Consider the following 8,562-nt stretch of genomic DNA (forward strand, 5'->3'; position numbering starts at 1 on the left):
GCTTTGTTCGTCAACTGCAGCCTTTTACATGGACAAGAACGGAGCTTTCTTGCTTGCTTTCCCATCTGCAAACTTGCCTTCGAATTTGCTTGAAAGAATCTGCTCTCGTCGTGAAATGTAAGGCAACTCCATTTAATTACTGTGTAAAGCATTATAAAGTTTTTCTCCAACCTGGTTCTGATGCATATGCCATTCTGTTTGAGAGTGTCCTTGCCGCGTTCTGATCCTTCCACGAATAGCAGTACCGCATTTGCATTCCTTGCGCAGGCGGCCCGGTTCAAAGGCAGGGAAGAAGCTGCTGCGCTGGTGTCACAGCGCACCACGGATTCCTGAACTTGTCTGTCTGTCAAATGTACCCCAAAGTCGTCTCTGAAAGGCCTCATTTGGAAGCTGTCTGTCGTTATTCAACGCGCGAGAGTTGGTACCAGATTCCTGAATCATATTTTGGGGCAGTTCGCACGTTAGTGGCTCATTCAATCAGCAACAGCAATGAAATAATTTACACTCTCAGAGGAACCTTTGAACTTGTGCTTTCATAGCGCCGCTAATATTAAGGTGCGCTCCGAGATCTAAGCCATGTTGGAACTGAAACGGAGGAATCGACAGAGAGGCTACAGAATGACATCGCATCCATTTGGTTTTCTTTAAATCACTGACGAGCAGGAAAATGTAAAAGGGGAGAGCGAGTGGGGAAGTGAGGCGGTTGCAGCTCTGGTAAAAGTCCTTCTTTGTGATTCACTCCGCAAACAGAGACTTGAAGGTGACTCAGAGGCGTGTGAGCTCTTCACATCGAGATCAAAAAGCACTCAAGGGCAGTTAGCACCTCTTCCGGAGTGGGGGTGGGGTGAGGTAATTACCTTTTGACTTCTGTTACTATGTTCAGAAACTGCCTTTTCGATTGACTTGAACAGAAACTGCATTTCCAATAAGCACCATGGAAGTTAACAAAATTTATTGAATCGCTTCTCGTCGATTCCCGCACAGGTTTCCGACTCAGTTGGTATCCACGTGGCTCATGTCCAGGAGTGAACATCTCTGCAGCAAATTGCACGGTTAAAGTAAAAGGCACTGAAAGTGGCGTCTCGAACCGGCCCCGAGGTCAAAGCATGCTCACAATGTGATCTGTCGTTCTCGGATTGTAATGCGACCTCCGGTTTTAGGGTGGAGAACATTCTTTGGGACCCTTCTTCTGCAAAACAGACACAGTGACTGAATAAATGCTGCACGGTTTGATGTGGAACACGGCCTGCTCAGCTTTGTGCATTTTCCCTGTAGTCAGGTGTGTTTCGTGTTCCGTGTAAACGTGAAAGTCGTCCTGTTTCGAGCAATGTGTGAAATCATTTAGCAAAGCAAGAATCGAAATTGTAGTAATGTCTAGCAGCTCATGGTTATTTGACCGAAGTGTCCAAGTGTCTCTGCTGTCATGATCGCGTTCGCCTCCCGCGCGGAAAATCGCAAACACCTCTGCTGTTCCAGGCAATTTGTGCTTTTACTGGAACCGAATGGAGACTATTATTTCATCGCTGTTGTGAAACAAAGTCCTGCGGTGACTCGACTCGTCGTTATTTGGTTTTCTGTCCAATGGGAAAATCGTTCCAATGAATTTCGGTGTCATATGTTATTGAATTTCTCCCATTTCCTTCATTTCCGTCCTGGAGACATCAGAAGGAAAAGGTAATCTAATCGAGACTGTGATTGGTGAAATTCACTTTTTATGGCCCGTTCTTATGATGTTCTTTCTATCTCTCTTTTCAGCATTGTCTGGAAAGTGGTGGTGCACTAACGCTGCAGTATGTTTGAAAGAGTAGTTTGGAATTGCCCTGTTGTTAGTTGTGAGATTACTTTATGACTCATGCCCTCGGACTGTGACACATTTAGCATTCATGCATCTCTCTGTCTGAAAATGCATTCGGCATGCCAGTTTTGTTTGTGTTCCGTGAAAAATGCTTTCTGTTTTGCGATTCGCTCAGCACATTACGAGTTAACAGGGTTTCTGAGGTAACTTCGAGCAGCAAAACTCCTCAATTGAGGTCTGGGAAAATTTCACGGAGTATGGTCAGTCGGGGCAAAATTAAGGAAGTCGTTCGTATCTGCAGTGTTTCACAATACTACCTTTCCCGTGAGCAGTCGAACAGACTAAACGATTGTGCCACAGACTGCGATGGAAAACTCCGCTAAAAAGTAATCCTTTAAAGCCAGTGTTAGCAACAAGACGTTATGGGGGTACACGGCGTGGAAACAGATATTTAGGTGTATCTCATCCATGCTCACCACATAACCAAAATTAAACAAGTCCTGTTCCCCAGCATTTGGCCCCAATCCCTCTAAACCCATCCTGTCCAGAAACTCATCCGATTACCTTTGCAATTTTCTAAGTGTAATAGCCTCCTCCACTTCCTCTGGGAGCTCATTCCATACACGCACAACCTTCTGTGTGGGAAATGTGCCTCAGGTCGTTTGTCAATTTCAGTCCACTCACCTTAAACCTATGCTCTCGAGTTTTCAACTCACCCCAATTTGGGTAAAACACAGAAATACTCAGTTTACAACCCTTCCATAAGATCATATCGCAGCCGTTACGCTGCAGGGAAAGTCGTCCCAGCTTATTCCACCTCGCCCTACGGTCCAAACATTGACGAAATCATTGTCTATATATTGTCATCAATTTCACGTGTCGTTTTTTTTTATCGTTTTCAAGATGTCAATTACGCTGGACAACAACGAGCGATTGGAAATAGAAAGGTGAAACGGAGAATGGCTTCAACTTTCAGTGCTGGATGCCACTGCGCCGCAGGGCGGCCACCGCGGCTGGTTTCTGTAGTGTAGTGGTTATCACGTTCGCCTAATACGCGAAAGGTCCCCAGTTCGAAACTGGGCAGAAACTGCTTTGTTCGTCAACTGCAGCCTTTTACATGGACAAGAACGGAGCTTTCTTGCTTGCTTTCCCATCTGCAAACCTGCCTTCGAATTTGCTTGAAAGAATCTGCTCTCGTCGTGAAATGTAAGGCAACTCCATTTAATTACTGTGTAAAGCATTATAAAGTTTTTCTCCAACCTGGTTCTGATGCATATGCCATTCTGTTTGAGAGTGTCCTTGCCGCGTTCTGATCCTTCCACGAAAAGCAGTACCGCATTTGCATTCCTTGCGCAGGCGGCCCGGTTCAAAGGCAGGGAAGAAGCTGCTGCGCTGGTGTCACAGCGCACCACGGATTCCTGAACTTGTCTGTCTGTCAAATGTACCCCAAAGTCGTCTCTGAAAGGCCTCATTTGGAAGCTGTCTGTCGTTATTCAACGCGCGAGAGTTGGTACCAGATTCCTGAATCATATTTTGGGGCAGTTCGCACGTTAGTGGCTCATTCAATCAGCAACAGCAATGAAATAATTTACACTCTCAGAGGAACCTTTGAACTTGTGCTTTCATAGCGCCGCTAATATTAAGGTGCGCCCCGAGATCTAAGCCATGTTGGAACTGAAACGGAGGAATCGACAGAGAGGCTACAGAATGACATCGCATCCATTTGGTTTTCTTTAAATCACTGACGAGCAGGAAAATGTAAAAGGGGAGAGCGAGTGGGGAAGTGAGGCGGTTGCAGCTCTGGTAAAAGTCCTTCTTTGTGATTCACTCCGCAAACAGAGACTTGAAGGTGACTCAGAGGCGTGTGAGCTCTTCACATCGAGATCAAAAAGCACTCAAGGGCAGTTAGCACCTCTTCCGGAGTGGGGGTGGGGTGAGGTAATTACCTTTTGATTTCTGTTACTATGTTCAGAAACTGCCTTTTCGATTGACTTGAACAGAAACTGCATTTCCAATAAGCACCATGGAAGTTAGCTAAATTTATTGAATCGCTTCTCGTCGATTCCCGCACAGGTTTCCGACTCAGTTGGTATCCACGTGGCTCATGTCCAGGAGTGAACATCTCTGCAGCAAATTGCACGGTTAAAGTAAAAGGCACGGAAAGTGGCGTCTCGAACCGGCCCCGAGGTCAGAGCATGCTCACAATGTGATCTGTCGTTCTCGGATTGTAATGCGACCTCCGGTTTTAGGGTGGAAAACATTCTTTTAACCCTTCTTCTGCAAAACAGACACAGTGACTGAATAAATGCTGCACGGTTTGATGTGGAACACTGCCTGCTCAGCTTTGTGCATTTTCCCTGTAGTCAGGTGTGTTTCGTGTTCCGTGTAAACGTGAAAGTCGTCCTGTTTCGAGCAATGTGTGAAATCATTTAGCAAAGCAAGAATCGAAATTGTAGTAATGTCTAGCAGCTCATGGTTATTTGACCGAAGTGTCCAAGTGTCTCTGCTGTCATGATCGCGTTCGCCTCCCGCGCGGAAAATCGCAAACACCTCTGCTGTTCCAGGCAATTTGTGCTTTTACTGGAACCGAATGGAGACTATTATTTCATCGCTGTTGTGAAACAAAGTCCTGCGGTGACTCGACTCGTCGTTATTTGGTTTTCTGTCCAATGGGAAAATCGTTCCAATGAATTTCGGTGTCATATGTTATTGAATTTCTCCCATTTCCTTCATTTCCGTCCTGGAGACATCAGAAGGAAAAGGTAATCTAATCGAGACTGTGATTGGTGAAATTCACTTTTTATGGCCCGTTCTTATGATGTTCTTTCTATCTCTCTTTTCAGCATTGTCTGGAAAGTGGTGGTGCACTAACGCTGCAGTATGTTTGAAAGAGTAGTTTGGAATTGCCCTGTTGTTAGTTGTGAGATTACTTTATGACTCATGCCCTCGGACTGTGACACATTTAGCATTCATGCATCTCTCTGTCTGAAAATGCATTCGGCATGCCAGTTTTGTTTGTGTTCCGTGAAAAATGCTTTCTGTTTTGCGATTCGCTCAGCACATTACGAGTTAACAGGGTTTCTGAGGTAACTTCGAGCAGCAAAACTCCTCAATTGAGGTCTGGGAAAATTTCACGGAGTATGGTCAGTCGGGGCAAAATTAAGGAAGTCGTTCGTTTCTGCAGTGTTTCACAATACTACCTTTCCCGTGAGCAGTCGAACAGACTAAACGATTGTGCCACAGACTGCGATGGAAAACTCCGCTAAAAAGTAATCCTTTAAAGCCAGTGTTAGCAACAAGACGTTATGGGGGTACACGGCGTGGAAACAGATATTTAGGTGTATCTCATCCATGCTCACCACATAACCAAAATTAAACATGTCCCGTTCCCCAGCATTTGGCCCCAATCCCTCTAAACCCATCCTGTCCAGAAACTCATCCGATTACCTTTGCAATTTTCTGAGTGTAATAGCCTCCTCCACTTCCTCTGGGAGCTCATTCCATACACGCACAACCTTCTGTGTGGGAAATGTGCCTCAGGTCGTTTGTCAATTTCAGCCCACTCACCTTAAACCTATGCTCTCGAGTTTTCAACTCACCCCAATTTGGGTAAAACACAGAAATACTCAGTTTACAACCCTTCCATAAGATCATATCGCAGCCGTTACGCTGCAGGGAAAGTCGTCCCAGCTTATTCCACCTCGCCCTACGGTCCAAACATTGACGAAATCATTGTCTATATATTGTCATCAATTTCACGTGTCTTTTTTAACGTTTTCAAGATGTCAATTACGCTGGACAACAACGAGCGATTGGAAACAGAAAGGTGAAACGGAGAATGGCTTCAACTTTCAGTGCTGGATGCCACTGCGCCGCAGTGCGGCGACCGCAGTTGGTTTCTGTAGTGTAGTGGTCATCACGCTCGCCTAACACGCGAAAGGTCCCCAGTTCGAAGCTGGGCCGAAACTGCTTTGTTCGTCAACTGCAGCCTTTTACATGGACAAGAACGGAGCTTTCTTGCTTGCTTTCCCATCTGCAAACATGCCTTCGAATTTGCTTGAAAGAATCTGCTCTCGTCGTGAAATGTAAGGCAACTCCATTTAATTACTGTGTAAAGCATTATAAAGTTTTTCTCCAACCTGCTTCTGATGCATTAGCCATTCTGTTTGAGAGTGTCCTTGCCGCGTTCTGATCCTTCCACGAAAAGCAGTACCGCATTGGCATTCCTTGCGCAGGCGGCCCGGTTCAAAGGCAGGGAAGAAGCTGCTGCGCTGGTGTCACAGCGCACCACAGATTCCTGAACTTGTCTGTCTGTCAAATGTACCCCAAAGTCGTCTCTGAAAGGCCTCATTTGGAAGCTGTCTGTCGTTATTCAACGCGCGAGAGTTGGTTCCAGATTCCTGAATCATATTTTGGGGCAGTTCGCACGTTAGTGGCTCATTCAATCAGCAACAGCAATGAAATAATTTACACTCTCAGAGGAACCTTTGAACTTGTGTTTTCATATAGCCGCTAATATTAAGGTGCGCCCCGAGATCTAAGCCATGTTGGAACTGAAACGGAGGAATCGACAGAGAGGCTACAGAATGACATCGCATCCATTTGGTTTTCCTTAAATCACTGACGAGCAGGAAAATGTAAACGGGGAGAGCGAGTGGGGAAGTGAGGCGGTTGCAGCTCTGGTAAAAGTCCTTCTTTGTGATTCACTCCGCAAACAGAGACTTGAAGGTGACTCAGAGGCGTGTGAGCTCTTCACATCGAGATCAAAAAGCACTCAAGGGCAGTTAGCACCTCTTCCGGAGTGGGGGTGGGGTGAGGTAATTACCTTTTGACTTCTGTTACTATGTTCAGAAACTGCCTTTTCGATTGACTTGAACAGAAACTGCATTTCCAATAAGCACCATGGAAGTTAACAAAATTTATTGAATCGCTTCTCATCGATTCCCGCACAGGTTTCCGACTCAGTTGGTATCCACGTGGCTCATGTCCAGGAGTGAACATCTCTGCAGCAAATTGCACGGTTAAAGTAAAAGGCACGGAAAGTGGCATCTCGAACCGGCCCCGAGGTCAGAGCATGCTCACAATGTGATCTGTCGTTCTCGGATTGTAATGCGACCTCCGGTTTTAGGGTGGAGAACATTCTTTGGGACCCTTCTTCTGCAAAACAGACACAGTGACTGAATAAATGCTGCACGGTTTGATGTGGAACACGGCCTGCTCAGCTTTGTGCATTTTCCCTGTAGTCAGGTGTGTTTCGTGTTCCGTGTAAACGTGAAAGTCGTCCTGTTTCGAGCAATGTGTGAAATCATTTAGCAAAGCAAGAATCGAAATTGTAGTAATGTCTAGCAGCTCATGGTTATTTGACCGAAGTGTCCAAGTGTCTCTGCTGTCATGATCGCGTTCGCCTCCCGCGCGGAAAATCGCAAACACCTCTGCTGTTCCAGGCAATTTGTGCTTTTACTGGAACCGAATGGAGACTATTATTTCATCGCTGTTGTGAAACAAAGTCCTACGGTGACTCGACTCGTCGTTATTTGGTTTTCTGTCCAATGGGAAAATCGTTCCAATGAATTTGGGTGTCATATGTTATTGAATTTCTCCCATTTCCGTCCTGGAGTCATCAGAAGGAAAAGGTAATCTAATCGGGACTGTTATTGGTGAAATTCACTTTTTATGGCCCGTTCTTATGATGTTCTTTCTATCTCTCTTTTCAGCATTGTCTGGAAAGTTGGTGGTGCACTAACGCTGCAGTATGTTTGAAAGAGTAGTTTGGAATTGCCCTGTTGTTAGTTGTGAGATTACTTTATGACTCATGCCCTCGGACTGTGTCACATTTAGCATTCATGCATCTCTCTGTCTGAAAATGCATTCGGCATGCCAGTTTTGTTTGTGTTCCGTGTTAAATGCTTTCTGTTTTGCGATTCGCTCAGCACATTACGAGTTAACAGGGTTTCTGAGGTAACTTCGAGCAGCAAAACTCCTCAATTGAGGTCTGGGAAAATTTCACGGAGTATGGTCAGTCGGGGCAAAATTAAGGAAGTCGTTCGTTTCTGCAGTGTTTCACAATACTACCTTTCCCGTGAGAAGTCGAACAGACTAAACGATTGTGCCACAGACTGCGATGGAAAACTCCGCTAAAAAGTAATCCTTTAAAGCCAGTGTTAGCAACAAGACGTTATGGGGGTACACGGCGTGGAAACAGATATTTAGGTGTATCTCATCCATGCTCACCACATAACCAATATTAAACAAGTCCCGTTCCCCAGCATTTGGCCCCAATCCCTCTAAACCCATCCTGTCCAGAAACTCATCCGATTACCTTTGCAATTTTCTGAGTGTAATAGCCTCCTCCACTTCCTCTGGGAGCTCATTCCATACACGCACAACCTTCTGTGTGGGAAATGTGCCTCAGGTCGTTTGTCAATTTCAGCCCACTCACCTTAAACCTATGCTCTCGAGTTTTCAACTCACCCCAATTTGGGTAAAACACAGAAATACTCAGTTTACAACCCTTCCATAAGATCATATCGCAGCCGTTACGCTGCAGGGAAAGTCGTCCCAGCTTATTCCACCTCGCCCTACGGTCCAAACATTGACGAAATCATTGTCTATATATTGTCATCAATTTCACGTGTCTTTTTTAACGTTTTCAAGATGTCAATTACGCTGGACAACAACGAGCGATTGGAAACAGAAAGGTGAAACGGAGAATGGCTTCAACTTTCAGTGCTGGATGCCACTGCGCCGCAGGGCGGCGACCGCGGCTG

General features: G+C 45.6%; 1 non-coding gene across 1 annotated transcript; it reads left to right on the forward strand.

The window, feature by feature from the left end:
• The first annotated feature begins 2,811 nt into the window (after positions 1–2,811).
• On the forward strand, positions 2,812–2,884 carry trnai-aau (transfer RNA isoleucine (anticodon AAU)). Its single transcript has one exon. It is a non-coding gene; the product is annotated as a tRNA-Ile (tRNA).
• The last annotated feature ends 5,678 nt before the right edge of the window (positions 2,885–8,562 follow it).

This window comes from Chiloscyllium punctatum, chromosome 24 (assembly GCF_047496795.1).
Source record: "Chiloscyllium punctatum isolate Juve2018m chromosome 24, sChiPun1.3, whole genome shotgun sequence".
NCBI lineage: Eukaryota > Metazoa > Chordata > Chondrichthyes > Orectolobiformes > Hemiscylliidae > Chiloscyllium > Chiloscyllium punctatum.